We start from the raw sequence: 19,836 nt of genomic DNA, 5'->3' as shown, positions 1-19,836 counted from the left end.
CCCCCAGGGCCAGTCTGTGCCGACCTCTGTCCCGGTGAGTGTGTGTGTGGAGTTGAAAGTGCACAGGCTTGCTGTTTGGTCCTCTAAAGAAAAGGCTGAGGAAACGTGTGTGCTGCGAGCCAGGCTCCTTTTAGCAACGTCTTCTCTGCAAGGCAGTACTGAGAGCCCCACCCTCCTGAAGATGAGCCTGCGATCAGGGAGCACAGACAATTCTGCTAGGCACCCAGGCCAGTAAACTTGGAGCTGGACCTGCCGTCAGGCCTGAATAACCAAAGTCCACACTCTCCAACACTCACCTTTTTAACATGTATCACATGCTTACTAAACACCAAGAGTCATTCCCAGGACTTAATAAATAATAACTCATTTAATCTGGAAGGCAGATATCATGAGGCCCATTTTACAGATTAAGAAACTGAGGCACAAAGGGCTCAGGAAACTGCCCCTGACACACACCCAGTAGCCAGGATTCAGTCCCAGGCAATCACAGGCCCATGGGTATAATCAAGCATAACAGAGCTTCTCAGGATGTTGGAATCTGGCTGGAGCAAAACCTCTTTCTTAAGCACAGAAACAACATGGATATAGCAAAGGATATAGCCAAAACCAAGCCATGCATCCTCCAGAGGACAGAGAAGGAAGGGTCTTCTTTGCTTGTTGGTGTGATAGATTCCATTAAGTGATTTCCAAACATTGAACCAGCCTTGCATGCCTGGGATACACTCTGTTTGGCCATGACCTAGAATTCCCTTTATTCACTGTCATATTTATTTGCTAATATTTTGTAGAGAGTTGTTGCATCGAGGCTCACGAGAGATATTGGTCTGCTATTTTCTTTTCTCGAATGGCTTTATTTGGGATTAGGATCATCTGTGATTGGCATCACAGAATGAGATAGGAGATGTTCCCTGTGCTTCTACTTCTGGAAGATGTTGTAGAGAAGAGAATGAATGAAATGTTTATAGCAAAATGCCCACTGAGGAGGCAGGCCAGGTAAGGCACCTTTATGCTCAGGAGCCACTAAATCTCCATCATAAGAGGGGATCATCCCTACTCCATAGGGGATGCTGTGAGGGTTCTATGAAGTAGTTTCTGCAAAGCATGTGGCAGAGATACCGGCACAGACCAGGGCCACAGCCACTGTACCTGGTGAGATCTGTGTGCCCTGCTTCCCCAGCAGCAAGCATGGGTACCATGATTCCATTTCTCTCATCAGCTCTGTCTAGGACTTGGCTGCCAAGTGGGCACGACGCAGGCCACACCCTGTCCCTGGGAGGCAGGGCTGTGCCATTAGTCTCCAAAAGTCCAGCAATTAATTTACTGAGCTGAGTTCCTTCCACAAGCCAGCCCATTGCCATAGTAACCAGCCTTCCCTATTCAGGGACTCAGAGGTGGGGGAGGAAAGACAGTGAGCAGAAGGCAATTTAGAGGGAGAAAATGAGATCTGGCACATGGCGAGGCAGCCTGGGCAAAGTGCAAGCGCTGCCTGCTGCAGAGGGGCTGGCCGCTGCCCACGGAGGGCAGAGACTGCATGGACTGAGGCACCGCGGATGTGTTGCTGGGGCGACGGACGAAGCTCTTGGGCAGGAATCTGGTGGAGACATAAAAGCCTGGCGTGGCTGTGCCCAGGCCACTGAGCCGGGTCCTTCTGAGCTTCTGCTGTGCTGTCTGATGAAGACCGCACTTGCAGGTGCAGAGGGGCAGAGGGAGCTGGCTGGCTTCTGTCGCTATGGAAGCCCAAGAGCCCAGGGGGTTGCTGGGGAGCCTGCCTCCCGGATTCAAATCCCTGCCCTGTAGGACCTGCAACAAGTCCTCCTCAGTCACCACACAGACCGAGCACCTTCAGGGGCGTTGACTCTTCCTGCAGCAGCTGGCACGATGACAGAGCTTCTGTTTCAGATGAGATCGGGCGCATTCAGGGTGGTATGGCCATAGACCAGAGCTTCTGTTTCAGAACCCTGTGTTCAGAGTCCAGTTCTGCTTGTGGCTCTCTGTGCAAACCGGGGAAGTCACTTAACCTCTCTGGACCTCAGCCCATTCACGTATAACAACACCTATGTCACAGGCCAGTGTTAACTGCATAGGGGTCCCAGGCCTTTAAGGTCCAATTATTCCCCAATTCAATCATGCCCTGAAGGCAGGTCAGGCACTTACTAAGTGCCAGGCACACAGAACAGGACACTGTCCAAAAAGCTTCCGACCCAATAGTGGACACAGAGAAGCAAGTAGATGCTTCCATTTCTTTAGGGTCAGTGCTCTGAAAGCACTTGATTTAGGCCTGAGAGTCAGGGACGGCTTCCTGGAGGAGGTAACACCTGAGCCGAGCCTGGAAAGATGGGTGGAGAGCAGGCAGGGAGACAAGGGTTGTCTTTACCAGGAATAGCCTGCCTCCCTTCCAGGATCACTTATGAGCAATAAGAAAAGAATTTAGATGAGGAAGCAAAAGCAACAGGCTGGAGCAGAAGGCAAGAATAATTCATCTTAATAAGAATTATTCATCTTAATAAAGGCAGTCAAGGGACTTGGGCAGTGACCTAGAAAAAGGGGTCAGACTTTGCCCTTGGAAGCAGTGGATGTCCTCATGCAAGGGAGTGGCCTATATTGATGCAATTTCGAAAACCCTATTGAGAAAGGATGGATGGAGCAGAGGGACCAACAAGGAAGTTAGTGCAACATCCAAAGAGATGCTGACAATCTTTCCTAAGACAGTAAGGAGGTCAAGTGGTCCTTGGGCTTCCCTGGTAGCTCAGATGGTAAAGAATCGGCCTGCAATGCAGGAGACCAGGGTTTGATCCCTGGGTTGAGAAGATCCCATGGAAGAGGGCATGGCAACTCACTCCAGTACTCTTGTCTGGAGAATACCCATGGACAGAGGAGCCTGGCACACTATAGTCCACGGGGTTTCAAAGAGTCAGACGCGACTGAGCAACTAATGCTATCATTTTCAAGTGGTCCAGCTGCAGATTCCATGGCACTACACTTCCAGTTTGAACATCTGGGAGCCAGTCACTGAGTGGGTGGGGGTGATAAGCAGGACATTGTGAGTGAGTCTGAGTCGCCTGGAAGACACCCAGGTGGAGAAGTCAAAGCTCAGAAGAGAAATTGGGGCAGGAGACCCTCTTGGAAAAGTGAAGAGGGAGTGGAGGACAGAGCCCTGAGGAAAAGCAGTGTGCAGCCAGGGTGGGGGCAGGCAGAGAAGCCAAGTGCCAGCCCCCACTGCCCCGCTGACATATTAGTGTCAGCCTCACGTTCAACTATTGCACTTAGTCACAGAAGTGCTAGGGTACTTCCGTGCCTTTGATTTGCTTCCTGTCATCTAATGTTTTCCTGTGACTTTCATGGTGGAGAATCCTCTGTTGTGTACTTTCAACTAAAGACAAACAAACAAAATCTTCAAGAGAATAAAAAGATAAGTCGTAGATCAGGAGAAAATATTTGCAAAAGATACACCTGATAAAGAACAGTTCTCCAAAATATACCCAAAACCCTTAAAACTCAGCAATAAGAAAACAGCCTGATTTTAAAAACAAACTGAGGTTCTTAACAGACCCCTCACCAAAGAAGACATACAGAGGGAAAATAAGCACATGGTAAGATGTTCCATATCAACTCGTCATCGGGGAAATGCAAAATCAAACAGCAGTGAGACACCCCTCCACACCTGTTAGGATGGTCCAGACTCAGAGCGCTGACAACACCAAATGCAGGTGATAATGTGGAGTAACAGGAACCCTCAATCAGTGCTGGTGGGAATGCAGAATGGCGCGGCCACTTTGGAGGACACTTTGGTGCTTTCTTACAAAACTAAACATGTTCTTACCATATGATCCAGCAGCCACCCTCCTTGGTATTTATCTAAAGGAATCGAAAACTTAGGTCCACACAAAACCTGCACATGGATGTTTATAGAACTTTGTGTATAACTTTCAAGATGTAGAAGCAACCAAGATGTCCTTCAGTATGTGAATCAATAAATAAACTGTGGTCCATCCAGACAATGGAAGATTATTCATCACTACAAAGAAATGAGCCAGCTAGCCATGGAAAGACCTGGAGGAGCCTTAAATGCATATTACGAAGTGAAAGAAGCCAATCTGAAAAGGCTACATACAGTATGATTCCAACTCTATGCCATTATGAGAAAGGCCGAACTATGGAGACTAAAAATTAAGTGGTTTCCAAGAGTGTGTGTGGGGGGAGGGAGGGAGGGATGAACAGGCAGAGCACAGAGGATTTTTAGGGCAGTGAAAATACATGTCCAAACTCACAGTATGACAGCTGGTTCAACAGGTTATGCGATAACAGACGTGGTGAACATACAGCGGCATGAATGATGTAAACAGTAGCCAGAGCCGTGCTGTAGTTTCACTTGAATTGTTTTATCTCCTCACAACAAGCTGACCAAACGGTGATTAGAATCGAGGAATCTCAAACTCAGGAAAGTTAACAAATGTGTCTCAAATCATACACCCAGGAACATGCAGAACTAGGATTCAGTCCTAGACAGATGTCATCCGTAACCACAGAGGATTGCTCCCTGTCCTCTGTAGACTGAAAGCACTAGTTTGATGTCTCATAGGAGAGGAGGAAACAAAGAACTCGGGACTTTAGGAGTCTGGTCCTAATTACCAGCAAGAACATCCACCCAGCCCTCCTTCCATTCAGACATTGAAAGACTTACATGGAATCTGCTTAAACCCCAGGCTACCAAAATGCAGGATTAATTTCATTGCAGGGGATGGAAATAGAATGAGAAATGTGCTTTTCTAACCTCCTTCTTTGTGCTGTGGAATTCAAAAATATTTCCTATCAGTTCTTTTTATCAAGAGTCCAGATGCCAGTCGCATTTCTCTGCCAGTTGCTAAAAACTGTGAATGAAACTCAAGCCACGGCATCTCTGGAAACTCTGCTGGAGTTTCCGGGAAGAGAGATGTGTTTCTGCTAGAGATGCTAAGTTTGGAGATGTGGAGGGCCATCTGCCATGACCCGGGGCAGGGTGGGGGGGATCCTGATGGAGAAGGAAGCCACCATTGAGGGGGACGAGACGAGATTTGTCACTTGAGCACCTTAGCGTTGCCCAAAGTCCACAAGCACTCAGAGCTTTTGCGTTGGGGATCAATGTTTCTCCAGCCCCATTTTTAAAAAAATCTAAGCCAGTCTGAGCTGGGCTTCTTTCACTTGCAAACCACAGACAGGCCTTGGACTTTATACGGCTCCATCTCTGGAGCTCACCCAGGCCCTTCCAAGTGCCCTCCCCATTCCGGGTCCTTAATCTCCTTCCTTGCTCTGTGTCTTTTCCCCTCTTCCTCCTTTCATGTTTGATTGACAACTCAGCTTAGACTGGCTTTCCCAGAATCCTTTTCCAAGGGCTGACTTCCAAAGTCCATCCAGATACCCCACCCCTGCATCCTTCCCGGGCCAATGGGGTGGCACAGAGAAGGATGCCATCCCTTGAGAGAGCCCCACCATCCGCACCAGAAACCACTCATCGCTCGTGATGGTTCTGTGAGTCTATGCAAACATCCGAGAGCTGTCGTAACCTCGTTCTTCTTTCTTTCATGTTCAGTACTGAATTCTTCTTGATTTTGTTATTTTCTCTCTCCACCGCCCCACCCCAAATAGACTGTCGCAGTTCATTTCACAAGAGAGTATCTCAGATTACAGGGTCCTGAGGACACAGAGAGATATTTCTGTTTAACTTATTTTGAGTAGCATCTGGTCTGATGAAGCAATGCATATAAATAGTGCTGCAGCACCCACTCTGATTTGGGAGGTGCCGACCCAGTAGAGTCCCCATTTTGGGGGGGAAGGACAGTGAGGAGCCATAAGCAGTGAGAGCTGAGATTGACAGTCGACGGAGAGCCACGGGCCATGGGCCAGACAGACTGGAGTTTGGTTCCCGGGTCCAGCACCTGTCGGGTTTGCTGCATGATCTCAGCTACTGTCTAAGCTTCTGCGCCTCGTCGGTAACAAGGGGATTAGCCTACCCCACCAGCTTATGGGAAGGATTAGGGTCCCTACCACAATGCCTGGTTGCCAGTCAATTAAAAAAACAAAAAGACTACGAGCACTCAATTGAAGGAAGTTGTTGTTACCAGGGAGCCCTTCTTAGCACTTGTTTCAAGTTGCCAGTACCTTCTGTACCACCATATAAGACCTCTGTCTGAGAGAGTGGTCCACTCCAAACTCCCCCATTGCCCCATGCTTGAGGCAGAGGAACCAGAGATCAAATTGCCAACGTCTGCTGGATCATCGAAAAAGCAAGAGAGTTCCAGAAAAACATCTATTTCTGCTTTATTGACTATGCCAAAGCCTTTGACTGTGTGGATCACAACAAACTGTGGAAAATTCTGAAAGAGATGGGAATGTCAGACCACCTGACCTGCCTCCTGAGAAATCTGTATGTGGGTTAGGAAGCAACAGTTAGAACTGGAAATGGAACAACAGACTGGTTCCAAATAGGAAAAGGAGTATGTCAAGGCTGTATTGTCAAGTATTGTCACCCTGCTTATTTAACTTATATGCAGAGTACATCATGAGAAATGCTGGGCTGGATGAAGCACAAGCTGGAATCAAGATTGCCAGGAGAAATATCAGTAACTTCAGATATGCAGATGACACTACCCTTATGGAAGAAAGCAAAGAAGAACTAAAGAGCCTCTTGATGAAAGTGAAAGAGGAGAGTGAAAAAGTTGGCTTAAAGTTCAACATTCAGAAAACTAAGATCATGGCAAATAGATGGGGAAACAGTGGAAACAGTGGCTGACTTTATTTTGGGGGGGCTCCAAAATCACTGCAGATGGTGACTGCAGCCATGAAATTAAAAGACACTTACTCCTTGGAAGAAAAGTTATGACCAACCTAGATGGCATATTAAAAAGCAGAGACATTACTTTGCCAACAAAGGTCCGTCTAGTCAAGGCTATGGTTTTTCCAGTAGTCATGTATGGATGTGAGAGTTGGACAATAAAGAAAGCCGAGCACCAAAGAATTGATGCTTTTGAACTGTAGTGTTGGAGAAGACTCTTGAGAGTCCCTTGGACTGCAAGGAGATCCAACCAGTCCATCCTAAAGGAAATCAGTCCTGAATATTCACTGGAAGGACTGATGTTGAAGCTGAAACTCCAATACTTTGGCCACCTGATGTGAAGAACTGACTCATTTGAAAAGACCCTGATGCTGGGAAAGATTGAAGGTGGGAGGAGAAGGGGGTGACAGAGGATGAGATGGTTGGATGGCGTCACTGACTCAATGGACATGAGTTTGAGTAAAGTCCGGGAGTTGGTGATGGACAGGAAGGCCTGGCATGCTGCAGTCCATGGAGTCGCAAAGAGACACGACTGAGCGACTGAACTGGACTGAACTGAATCCACTCTAGCCCCTCTCATGCCTCCACCTAAGCCTGAGTGCCCCCAGTAACCAGGTGCTGGCAACCTCACAAGGCACTAAGAACATCTCAGAATCCTGCACTCTAGGAGCAGGAAGGTGTCTGAGAGATGTTAACCGTCTTCGGGTGAGGAAGCTGAAGGGAGGATCAAGCCCTCGCTTGGAGCCCCTACTTTAAGAGATGCTGTAGTTTAGCACCCAAGCTCCTGGCTCAGCCCTGGGGGCACCCAGGACCCCAGAATCTCTGAAGACACTTCTCCTTCTGAGGGTGAGACTCCGACATCTGAAGCAGGTTGTAACCCTGTGGGTTAAGCTCTGTGAGTCTGTAAAGGGCCTTGGGCACAGATGTGTCCTGGAGCACACAGGTCTGTTCAGGTCTGTTCACATCATCCCCAGCAGAAAGCCTTCTCCTTCCGGCCTTCCTCAATCTGGTCCCCATCTCCTTGTCCAGGTTCATGGTCCCCACCGACTCCTCATGAGCCTTTTTCTCCAGCCTCGGCGACTTTCCTCTCTTTCTCTAATACCCCACCATTGCCCTAACCCTTTGCTACGGCCTCTGTCGTTACCTCTGAAATGATAACAGTCTTCTCCTTGCCAGGCAGACTCCTACTCATCCTTCAAAACCCCTAGGATGCGTCTTCTCCTCTGTGAAGGCTTCCCTGATTTCCCACGAAGAGAGTGTCACTACCTTCTTCAGGCTCCCCCAGACCCCGGGGTGATATTGTTTTATCATCTCACAAACAATATTAAAACTGACCTACTTACCTTCTGAATCCTGTCAAGTGGGAAGCTGATATTGTAGTGTGTTGTCACTGTTCAGTAGTGCATTTGGGTCTGACTCTTTGTGACCCCATGGACTGCAGCACGCCAGGCTTCCCTGTCCTTCACTATCTCCCAGAGTTTGCTCAAACTCATGTCCATTGAGCATGTCCATGAGATGCCATCCAACCATCTCATCCTCTGTTACCCGCTTCTCCTTTTGCCTTCAGGCTTTCCCACCATCAAGGTCTTTTCCAGTGAGTCAACTCTTCACATCAGGTGGCCAAAGTATTGGAGTTTCAGCTTCAGCATCAGTCCTTCCAATGAATATTCAGGGTTGATTTCAGGTTGTATTGTGATGGGCTCCAGCATAGCTGTCTCTCTCTCTCTCTCTGTCTCTCTCGGCCCATCAATCCATGAGCCTAAGGAGTGACTGAGCTGAACTTAAGGCATTTCCCCTCTGGCCAGGCCTCTGTGGGTGGCAGAGGTGAGCTCAGGCAGCTTTGACTCGTCCCATCCCCTCATCTAGTGTTTATGTTCTTTTATCTTATTCCCTGTGATCTTTTTTTCCTTCTTCTTCCTGGGTCAGGAAGAGCCCCTGGAGAAGGACAGGCTCCCCACTCCAGCATTCTTGGGCTTCTCTGGTGGCTCAGACAGTAAAGAACCTGCCTGCAAGGCGGGAGGCCTGGGTGCAATCCCTGGGTTGGGAAGGTCTCCGCAGGAGAGCATGGCAATCCACTGCAGTATTCTTGCCTGGAGAATCCCCACGGACAGAGGAGCCTGGCGGGCTACAATCCATGGGGTTGCAAAGAGTTGGACACAACTAAGTGACTAAACACAACAACGTATTGGTCTGTCTTTTCCATGGAGCTCCTTGGACTTAGGGTCCTGTCTCAGCGCCTGGAGGGTGGCAGGCAGAGAGCAGGCGCTCCATGTATCAGCATAACAACGGTAGAGTTCTCCACTAACTTAACTCTATATTGACTTAGATAATAAAAGCACATTCTCTTTTATTTTTTTGAAAAAAATACCGAAAGATATAATCTTAAAACTTCTATGTCCTGAGAACAGAGCAAGCACGTGGCTTATGGGCACAGGAGCTACTGTCTGTGTCTCGTCCCGAAGGGCGTTTCTTTTTTTCTAAGAGAGCGTCTCAGATCTCCACGGCCCACTGCTCTGCAGGTGTGAGTAGGTGGAGGCGGGGGGCAGGGATGCCTGGGAAGGAACTAGGAACAGAGACCCCACGGGGTGAGTTGCCTTCTCAGAGAATCAATGCACAAATGTGCCTGACACAGTGGGACCAGGGAGGTCCGTGGCCAGCGTGACCCAGGGCCCCGGCTCATTGTTCAAAGGACCCGCTGCTTTGGCATCACTGTGCGGGGACTCCAGGACCAAGCGGAGAGGAAGCGCCCAGAATTTCTCCCCTTTGGGAGTGGGGCAGTGGGAGGGGCTCAGCTCATCACCTCTGTGCTTTGCTATGTCCAGTGAAGTCAGGCTTTTCAAACCCAGTCTGAGCATTTCTCGGTGGGAGGATTCGCAGGAGCGACAGAGAAGAGGCTCTTGAAAGGTTCTGAGGACTGAACCTTGCCACCCCATCCTCTTTCCTTCCTTTTCACCTGAGAACCGTCCACACGTGGCCGATCAACACATGGTGACGTCAATGCATCCCAAGGCCCTCGTGTACCCATCCACCCGCGGGCTTGCCTCTCACTCACTGTTTCACCAGTTGGCTCTCTCGCCCGCCCTCCACCAGGGAGTCACGCATTTCTGCACCCCTCCCTCCGTCCCCACCTCATCACCACCGACCACTCACCCACACAGGCACTCACTCACGCCGCAGGCCCGGTACCCTCCCCACTCCCACCCAAGCCCACACCAGAGCTTCAGCAATGGAGATAAATCAGGCAGAGTTCCTGCCTCCGGGACTGTACATGGTAGGAAGACAGCCCCAAAGAGGAACAATGCATTCAAAATAGTGTGGGTCAGTTGCAGCAATGTGGATGAACAGAGTGAAGAAAGTCAGAAAGAGAAAAGCAAATGCCATATATTAATGCGTATATGTGGAATCTAGAAAATGGCACTGATGAACCCGTTTGCAGCGCAGGAAGACAGACACAGACACAGGGAACGGACGTGTGGACACTGCGGGGGAAGGAGAGTGTGGAGCGAACTGAGAGAGGAGCAGTGACGCATAGGCACTACCACGGGTAAAGTACATAGCTAAGGGCAAGCTTCTGCATGGTGCGGGCAGCTCAGCTGGTGCTAGCTCTGCGATGACCTCGGGCGGGGCGGGGGGGGGGGTGCGCAGCAGAAACTAATACAACATTGAGATGCAATCATACTCCAATTAAAAAAATAAAAACAGATAAAAATAGTTTGGGGAATACTCCACTTTCCTCCAAGACTCGGCGTTTACCCTCTCAGAAGTCGGATGTGAAAGCCCAACCTTAACAGAAAACACGCTGACACAGAGAAGGGAAGGGAGGGGAGGGGAGGAGACAGTGGGGGGAGCATAAAGGAAAGAGGCTTCTGCTCTTATCTGGCCACTTGACCCTGGACAGGTCACCTAAGGCTCTAGGTCTCTTCTCCTACATAAAGTGATTACTAACTCCCTCCAGTATTTTGCAAAAATTCCCCGGGGGGAGTATGTAAACTCACAGTGCCAATGGTCTGTGTTCTAGTAAGTACTGCTGCATGGTGAGTGGTTGGCTAGGAACCCCCACCTGAACACACCGGGGGCAACTTGGCCTCAGGGCACTGGGGTATCTGCCCCTTGATGCCCCAAGCACATCTGACCCGCAGCAGGCATTCAGAGCATCAACCCCCAGGGCAGAGACCTGGGGGCAGGGCTCTCAGGAAATGACCAACCAAAGAGGAAAGAGATATAGGTATTTGTATTCAGTATGTAATGCTGGAGACCCTGGTTGGATTCCTGGGTCAGGAAGTTCCCCTGGAGAAGAGATAGGCTACCCACTCCAGTATTCTTGGGCTTCCCCGGTAGCTCAGACAGTAAAGAATCCGCCTGCAATGTGGGAGACCTGGGTTCGATCCTTGGGTTGGAAAGATCCCCTGGAGGAGGGCATGGCAACCCACTCTCTTGTCTGGAGAATTCCCATGGACAGAGAGCCTGGTGGGCTACAGTCCACAGGGTTGCAGAGATTCACACGTGACTGACTTAGCACAGTACATTCAATATGCGCTGTGTGGCCAGGGCATCGTCTGAGGGAGGGGTGATCAGGTGGTGAGGACTTTCTTTTCCAGCATAAGAACAGGCTGGTGTGGCTAACAGGGAATCCTGGGGCCTGTACGACCTTCTAAACTTTCTAGCAAGTTGACCTACCAGGCATTAAGGATGTCAGATCTACTCACTGACCAGAGATTTCTGGGCCCTGAGCTGTCCCTCACCATGTTTTCTGAGTCCATCCCCTTGGCTCCGGTAGAAATGCTCTAAATGGCCCTGGACCACACAGACAGCCAAGAAAGAGAAGGGCCAAATTCAGACCCAAGCCAGACTTACACCCACCAACACAGCCCGGCCCATGAATCCAAGCCCCTAGGGCTCAGTGGGACCCCCAGCAATGCCTAAGGTCCAGAGCTGCCTGGTCATCACTCAAAGCTCAACCCGCGCCCCCACCCCCGCCACCAACCATGCCACCGCTGATGGGGAAGGACTAGCATCTGCCATGCATGTTTGTATGTGAAACGCTGTGCCAGACACTGCAAATATCGGTGTCTTTTTCCAATCTTGATATCTCACTCCCTTATTTGTGATTTAAACCAAGCTGTAATTTTATTAATCAGATACTATGTGCCAGGCACTTGATTATCACCATTTGGAAATTCCTTCCTTCCACAAAGATTTATCGAATTCCTTACTCTGCCCACCATTGTGCAGACACTAGTAGTTCAGAGATAAGAAACACAAAACCCATGAACTCCAGGATCTCATTGGCAAGAGGCAGAAACAGACCAGCCCTCGGGCGATTACAGAAGTTGAGGACGTGAAGCTGTCAGCAGCATGGGGGGCTGGGGGTGAGGAACTCCGGGAGGGCGGGGGGGGACCGAGATGCAAGGAAAGCCCATGCAGACTCGCCCACAGCAACTGAGGAGCAAGAGGAAAAAAAAGCTGAGCTGCATTAGGTGTTTCCTCAGAGACCTGCAAACATGCCATCCAGGGTCTTCTCCTGCCCATCCATTTTGCTGAAGGCCAATGGAGACCGTTGCCCCACAGCCCAGCGGCCTCAGAGGAGCCATTAGACCAGGCAAAACAGACAATTCAACCTTTCAGTTATTAACAGAGCCCCTCCTATGAGCCAGACACAGTGGTAAGTAACCTTGTTGTAGTAGTCTGTTCAAATGTTGGATTTTTGATTGATGTGTGTGTTTGGGTAAGATTCTGAAAGGGTATTTGTCAGAATGTTACTACTTGATAAGCTGGGGAGATGAAGACACAGGGGCATTGTCAGTGTCTTTGCCCTTGTGAAAATACACTTTCAAGGGTAAAGCAACTGTACACTAATAAAAAAATAAACATTCATGTATTTAAATGCTAAAAAACATGCTTTCATAATTTAAGACATTCTAATGAAAAATATTTTCTAAAAAGAACAAAGATTGTCCATATGGTATGTATGCCTCATTGGATGAAGTCTATACATTTACCTTACACACTTAAGGCAGATCGGAATTTTGGTTCAGGCCATGGATTCTGCCCGAAGACATGGGTTTGAGTCCCAGCTCTGCCTCTTACTTACTGTGGGACTAAACATCTGTAAGCCTGGGATGGACAGGCCGTCCGTCTGCACAGCGGGTAGCAGCATAATTGGTCCCCAGGAGTGATGGGAGAATGCAGATTATACAGCCTGGGACCAATTGGGGTCCAATCTCAGGCTCAGGGTCACACTAGTTTGTCTTTACAGAGGTCCGAAAAAATGTCATGGGAAAGGAGATTTCAATTATTCTACTTTTTTTCTTTTTGATTTTTTTCTTGGGCCACACCGCATGGCATGTGGGATCTTAGTTCCCTGAACAGGGATGGAACCTAACCCCTTGCATTGGAAGCACAGAGTCTGAACCACTGGACTGCCAGAGAAATCCCTTTTAATTATTCTAAGTACCGCCAAAATCATGAAGTAAGGGCTGACAGACAGAGTGGCAGGGAGAAAGCCTTCATTTTAACGAGATATCCACTAACAAACCACTGGTTCCCCTTGGAAGATGGCAGTTCCCCTGCCCCTGGGAGTAGGACAGGAGGAGGTGGGCAAAGGCTGGGACAGAGATGGGTCAGGCACAGGATAAGGAGATGGGGCAAGGTGGCTTTGATGGTCATCTCACAGTCTTCAGATGAAACAGCCTGTTAAAGGAATGGCTATTTGATAAAGCCCTGCGTGGTCATGAATCTATCACCCCAAAGAAGCTTGCAGCGCTGCTTGATTTTCAAGTGAGATTTTGTTGACTGTATTGTTGAGCTCAGTTTGCCTTTTCTTGTTTGTATACAGCACACTCTGGCTTCAGCCACTTGGCTGCCGGGCAGTCAAGGCCAGTTCCAACTGGCTCCTGTCAGGATGCAGTTAAAAGAAAGTCTTCTCTTTAGAGAGCTCCAACCAAAAAGGATGTGCAAATTGCTTTTTTTTTTTCCCCAAAACTGTATTATGAACCCAACTTTAAAAAATTAAAATGATATTCTCATCTCTATCAGAACTTAGGCAGAATTAGCTAGAAGTAGTGAGCGCCCAGTAACTGGGAGTGTCCAAGCTAAGGTAGGCGGACAGCAGATGAGAACTTAACCCCATCAGATGGAGTTTGTCACCAATGGGTTCCGACAGGCTCCACGACCACAGCGGAAGGGCTGATCAGCGCATTCCCTGGATCTCGGCCGAGACTTCCCTCTGTTCAGGCCACAGTGTTACCCAGCTTTCGGCTTCTCATGAAGGCTCAGTCCCAAAACCTCCTGAGAGCCATTAAAATGCCCTTTGACCCAGAATGCCTATTCTTTAGGAATAATCTCAGGGACGGCATTATGAGGGGCAGAAGTCACGTGCAGAAAGATGCTCGCTGAGGCAGCAAGTGGGAATGGAGGGTGCATCCACAGAAGGGATTCAAAGAAGCGATAAAAAATGGTGCTTACTAACCACAAAGAAAGTGACCAATTTTGCCAAATCATAAGGCTGAGGAGTGGTACATGTCATTCACTCATTCAACATTGCAATTCCTGTGGACATTTGTTCACTTACTCACTGCAAAGTGCAAGGAGGAGAGGTCAGTGTGGCCGCCTGGCCTTGACTCACACACATGCACACACACACACACACACGCGCGCACACTCATGCACAATGAGCAGGAAGACCAAGGGCAAGCCCTCTATGCGCAGGTATCTCTCAGTAGACATGCATTTGAGACCCATCTCTGTCTCTAAATACAAAACAGTCAAGTCACTCACATTCTCCTGGACTCTGTTCCTTCATCTGTAAAATGGGGCAACTGTACTCTTCTCATCTTACCAGATATATCTTCCTTGATTTCTGCTGTCACTGGATTTTTATTAATAAAATATTTACTTCATTTTGTTTAATAAAAATGATTAAAGTTGTTTTTGTCAGGCAAGCCACCATGTCTCCCACTCCTGAGTAGGAAGATGGGCTAGGAAATCCTCAGGGACCTTTCCCACGCCGAAGGTCCCCGTGGCCCTTTCTCATTCTGTCTTTCCTCAGCTGCCTTCATCTGTAACAGTAGCTCCTTCTGTTGGTTGATAAGGGCTTTGATCCCCAGATGTGCCTTTGAATCTTGGCTCTTGTATTCCCTCTACCTGTCCTGAGGTGAGCCATTCAGACTCTCACCTTCCATTTCTTGTTCACAAAAACCGAGAAACAAATGACCCACAGAGAGTTCACAGTCCTGACGCGAGTGACCACACACCCCTGCTGGCCTCCATCAGCAGCAGCACTGAAGGAAGAAGAGCAGGGGGCCAGAGTGGATGAGCAGAATTTTAGGGGTGGAAAGGAAGCACTTAGGAAGTGCAGAAGCTCAAGCTGGGAGAAGACCTTAAATGTTCACCTGGCCATCAACATTCAGATCAGCACCCCTGCCGGCCCTGTGAAATGGCCATCCAATCTCTGTTTAAATACCCCCAGCTTTGGAGCCGCGTCCCCCAGTGAGTGGATCCAGGGGACCCCTCCTGTCTCTGACCCGATCTTCCTTCCCACTGGACAGAAATCCAGCGTCCAGTGAAATTTCATCCACCGGTTCTCCTGCTTCCACCCTCTGGGGACCAAGAGAGTGGGTCAGCTGTCTCTTCTCCACGGCATCCCCCAGATTCCTTTGGCCACGGGTCTTCATTCCTCCACACCAGAGGCTCTTTCTTATAGTCCACAGCTCTGTTCCCAGGGCAGCCTGCGTTCTCTCCTCTGAAAGTGACTCCGCTTATCTGCAACCCTCTTAGAATAAAATCAGAGGGAGAGAGATAACCCAGACCTGCCAGTCCAGAGGGGTCAAGCCCCCTGCTGGTCACACCAATGACTGTGGATGACCAGGGGGCATCTGCCTGGCTGGTGGGTGGCCACATGGACGGCCTCCCTGGGACACAAGCAAAGGCTGTCCAATCTTCTCATTTCTCAAGAGAAGCCAGAAATTGAGATGTGTACAAGAAATCTCCTGATCAGTTCATGTTGAAAAGTAATTCAAACAAATGCAAAATGCACCTAAGAAGCATTAAGACTGTCTGTGGGCTGGATCAGCCTGTGCGCCACTTCCTTAACCGTTTTGTCAATATGAAAAAACTTGAGAATCTGATGAAACTTTGAAGAAGCTCCAGGAAAAAAAAAGTTACAAATTTCTGCTCCCAACATTTTCAAGGCCCCAGGGAGGTGTGCATGTGCTCCGACAGTCAGTTGTGTCTGACTCTTTTTTACCCCAGGGACTGTAGCCCACCAGGCTTCTCTGTCCATGGGATTTTCCAGGCAAGCATACTGGAGCGGGTTGCCATTTCGTACTCCAGTGGATCTTTCCAACCCAGGGATCCAACCCGAGTCTCTTGTGTCTCCTGCTATGGCAGGTGGATTTTTTTACCATTAGTACCACCTTGGAAGCCCCTTCAAGGCCCCATGGATCCCCAGAGTCACTTCTGGATCCCCAGGAAAGGAACCCCTCAGCCCTTCCAGCCTCTTGACAGACACACCCAACGGACATAAGATGACAATTTCCTCCAAATCATGCAGTTGGCCCCTGAGCAGCAGAGAGACAAGTAGATGCAGGATGGGGTGGGGATACAATCACTGATGCCACCCCCTCCCTGAGTCTGTGAAGCAGAAGCTAACTTAGATACACCACATGCCGAAGAGGTCCCGGGCACTCTCAGAGTTCTCCCTGCGTGCTTTCATCATGTCCACTTGGCAGATAAGGAACCCAAACCTCCCTGGGCACAGCTCCTCCAGCTCACGGCAGCCAGAGAGAGCAACGGAGTTAAGACCAGGAGGCCAGATGATCAGCAAGGCTCCTGCCCTTCACCAGCATCGGTGCCAACCAGACAGCACACCCCACTCAGCCCAGCCGCAAGCAACACAGAAGCTCTGGGCTTTAGAACTTCCCCAGAACAACTCGGTGAAATAAACTAGAAGGGTCTGAAGATGCAGCCCATCACCAGGGGCTCTCACAGCACAAGTCTGGCTTCCTCGGATGTTGCCGGCTGTATATCCTCAAGGAGACACAGACAGACGGGGCTGGAATGACCTGTGTTCCAACAGGGGTGCTGCACAAGGTGCTGGAAGATGACAAATAATGGAATGATGTTCTGGGGAGGGGCCGGGGGGTCGCCCCCTTCAGGGCATGCCTGATAAGCCTCTCCCCTGTCTGTCATCTCTGAGTCTGGACTTGAGTGGGAAAAAGGGAGGGCACATTTTTCCAAAAATGTGACTAATTCCAATTACACTTTATAACCTGGGACAAGCAGCTCAGGTCTGCTGCAGAGATTGGCTTTGCAGAAAGGGGACAAAAACACCTTCCTGGGCCAGAGAAAGTTGGGAGAGGGAGACACACTGCTCAGATAGGAAAGAGATGTTGTCAGCTGAAACCAACAGGCAAAAAGCTCCTGGACACTGAATGCAAAACCAAAGGGACGCTATTCTTCCCCACTTCACTCTCTTTGTGATCTTTTGTTTGTCTTTTTTTTTTTTTTTTTAATCTTTCTGGCTCCTGCTCCAAATTTCTTATTGGAAAGTTGAAAGAAGCTAGGATGTCTCAACAACTCAAAAGTAGCAACTCAGAAACCAACCCACATCTGACAGGCTGCCAGGCGTCAGCCACCCTGTGCTCGTGTCTCCCAGGGCCGCTCGGCTAGAATCAAACAGGTGTTTCTCACTGACTTTGCTCCATCCCACTCTGAACCTGGGCCCAGCAACGGCCCACCTGTCAGGACGGAGGTCATTGCCTGAGGAGATCAGTGTGCTGGCTCCCCAGAAGGAGCTAAATCCCAGGGAGGAGAGGGCCTTGCCTCCGGGGCTCACGCCCCCAGGACGCTCCCCTGCTGGTCACGGGGAGATGGGGGAAGCCTGAGGCCCTGTGACCCCCGGCAGCCCCGAGCAGAGAAGAGAAGCCGGCCTTACCTGGCAGCGGCGAGGCTCAGGGGGATGCCGGCCAGAGTCCCAGTCCAGGCGGATCCAGAAGAGGCGAGTTTGGAGAAGCCGCGGGCCCCAGGCAGCCCCCTCCGGGGCGGGGGGTGTCACCTGCCAGCGACCCCGCCCACCCTCCCCCCAATCTAGCAAACTGATTCCCTAGGTTAGACCTGTAATAGCTCTGGCGCCCTGGCCCCGGCCGGGGGTCCGGAGAGAGAGCTAGTTATCCGACCACTAACTAAATAAATACCGTAAAAAAAGGTGAGGCTTGGCACTTAGAGGATAAAACAGAAAGTTTGTGAGAAACAGAAAAATAAGGAAACAGGAGACACCTCCTTTGGAAAGAAAAAAAAAAAAATGCAGCAGCGGCAGCCAGTCCAGCTGCTGCCCAAGAACAAAGCTACTCGGGTCCCCCCAGGGGCGAAGCAACCGGAGCGGTGGGATCCCCAGCCCGGAGCGCGGAGGGCGGGGCCCGGCGGTGGGCGGGGCGAGGAGGGCGGCGGGCGGGGCGAGGTGGGCAGCGGGCGGGGAGGGGCGGGGCGAGGAGGGTGGGGCGGGGCGAGGAGGGCGGGGGGGGGGCTAGCGGAGAAGTAGTTGCCAGGTCCCCTGGAGTGCCAGGGGCGGGAGGGGCGGGAGGGGCGGGAGGCTCCCGGAAGAAAGAGCAGAGGGGGGATGGGGTGTCCCTCTGGGGGTCGCGGTGGGGCGGGGTTGGGGGGCAGGAGGCTGGGGATGGGTCAGGGCAGCAGGAACAGCGTCGGGCTCCAGGCGGCAAAGAGGAGTCGCTCAGAAGCCCCGGACAGGGCCTGACAACTCTCGTCCAATTATAGACTTCAGCGGGTATTTCGGTCCCTTTTAGAGCCTGGTCTGAAATAGCCCCCTCGCTAGGCAGCAGCTGCCTGCAAGTTTGGAAAGTTTGGAGGGGCAGGGGGCCGGGAGTGGGGGCTTCGCTTTTGCCGCGCTCTGTGAGCCCCTCTCCTGGCCCAGCACCTGCCTGCCTCTCACTACAGGTGGCCCGTCTCCCGGCTCTCAGCACATCCTGGGAGAGGGGTGGGTTGATGTCCTCATTTTGAGATGAGGACTAGGAAGGTTCAGGGAGAGCCATTGTCATCCGCCCGCCGGGGTCCCCCAGGAGAGGGGGGGGGCGGGACCAGGTGGGTGTGAGGAGCACACTTTCCTTCCTCAAGGGCTGCCCAGCCTCCAAAAGAAGAGAGTGAACAGGTGCTGGCCCCAGGGGCTCTTCTACTTTTTCTTGCTGACCTCTGTTCCTAAAAATGGGCCAGGCATGGGTATTTTGAACTAGATGAGAACATGGCTTAATTTGAATGACCTCCCTCAGCCCCACTCAACCCAAATCAGACTCCCAAACTCGGGGGTGTCTTTATTTGGCCTCCTGCTCGGCAGCAGGGATTTAATAAACAGACAAAGTGGGGCTCATCTGTGACCCAGGGAATTCTCAGCCATCCAACCGCTTCCTTCCTCTCCTCCTCGTTTCTCTTTGTCCCTGTGGCAGTTCATTCCACGTGTGGTGACCGGGGACCCACCAGGTACCAGGCAGAGTGTCAGGTGCCAGGTAGATGGAACACAGGAGGCATGCTGGGGGCGGGGAGGGCGCTGTCCTGGCATGAGATGGCAAGGAACTGAGATGGGCGCCCTGGTTATCAGAGTCACAGGCAGGGTAGGGAGGCTAGGAAGAGAGTCATCACACCTGCATGAAAGGACTAGAGGGCCCAGTCACTTAACACACAGGCGTCACGGGCCCAGGTGCCAGGCATCATGGTGAGCCCGGTCAGGAGGGGCAGGTTGCCTGTGTCCATCATCACAGGGAGACAGAAAACAAGGATGCAGCCCACCACATTGAATGACCAGGTTGTCCTACGTGCTGTGAAGGACACAGAGAAGAAAATGAATTAGAGAGTGAATGGGGAGGGAGCCGGGCTCCAGAATCAGTACCAGGAGACCATGACTAGAGATGAGAGCACCTCTACTCTGCCTGGTGAAGGAGGGCACCCAGGGTCAAGGCTCGCAGGGTGCCCAGAGGTCACTAGGGCATAAGAGGCTGTCCAGGCAGTGAAGGACTTGAGCTTGG

The 19,836-nt window shown here is 50.7% G+C and overlaps 1 protein-coding gene across 1 annotated transcript in view; it reads right to left on the bottom strand.

The window, feature by feature from the left end:
- The window catches only part of COL22A1 (collagen type XXII alpha 1 chain), a 219,267-nt gene extending 201,068 nt beyond the window's left edge, over window positions 1-18,199 (bottom strand). Inside the window, exon 1 of the mRNA XM_043880230.1 lies at window positions 17,742-18,199. The gene's annotated coding sequence lies outside the window, so the exon portion shown is untranslated. The remainder of the gene's footprint in view (window positions 1-17,741) is intronic.
- Window positions 18,200-19,836: the final 1,637 nt, after the last annotated feature.

Source organism: Cervus elaphus, chromosome 21 (assembly GCF_910594005.1).
Source record: "Cervus elaphus chromosome 21, mCerEla1.1, whole genome shotgun sequence".
NCBI classification, from domain to species: Eukaryota; Metazoa; Chordata; class Mammalia; order Artiodactyla; family Cervidae; genus Cervus; species Cervus elaphus.
The sequence above is the reverse complement of the archived record's forward strand: the minus strand, read 5'-3'. Positions and strand labels throughout refer to the sequence as shown.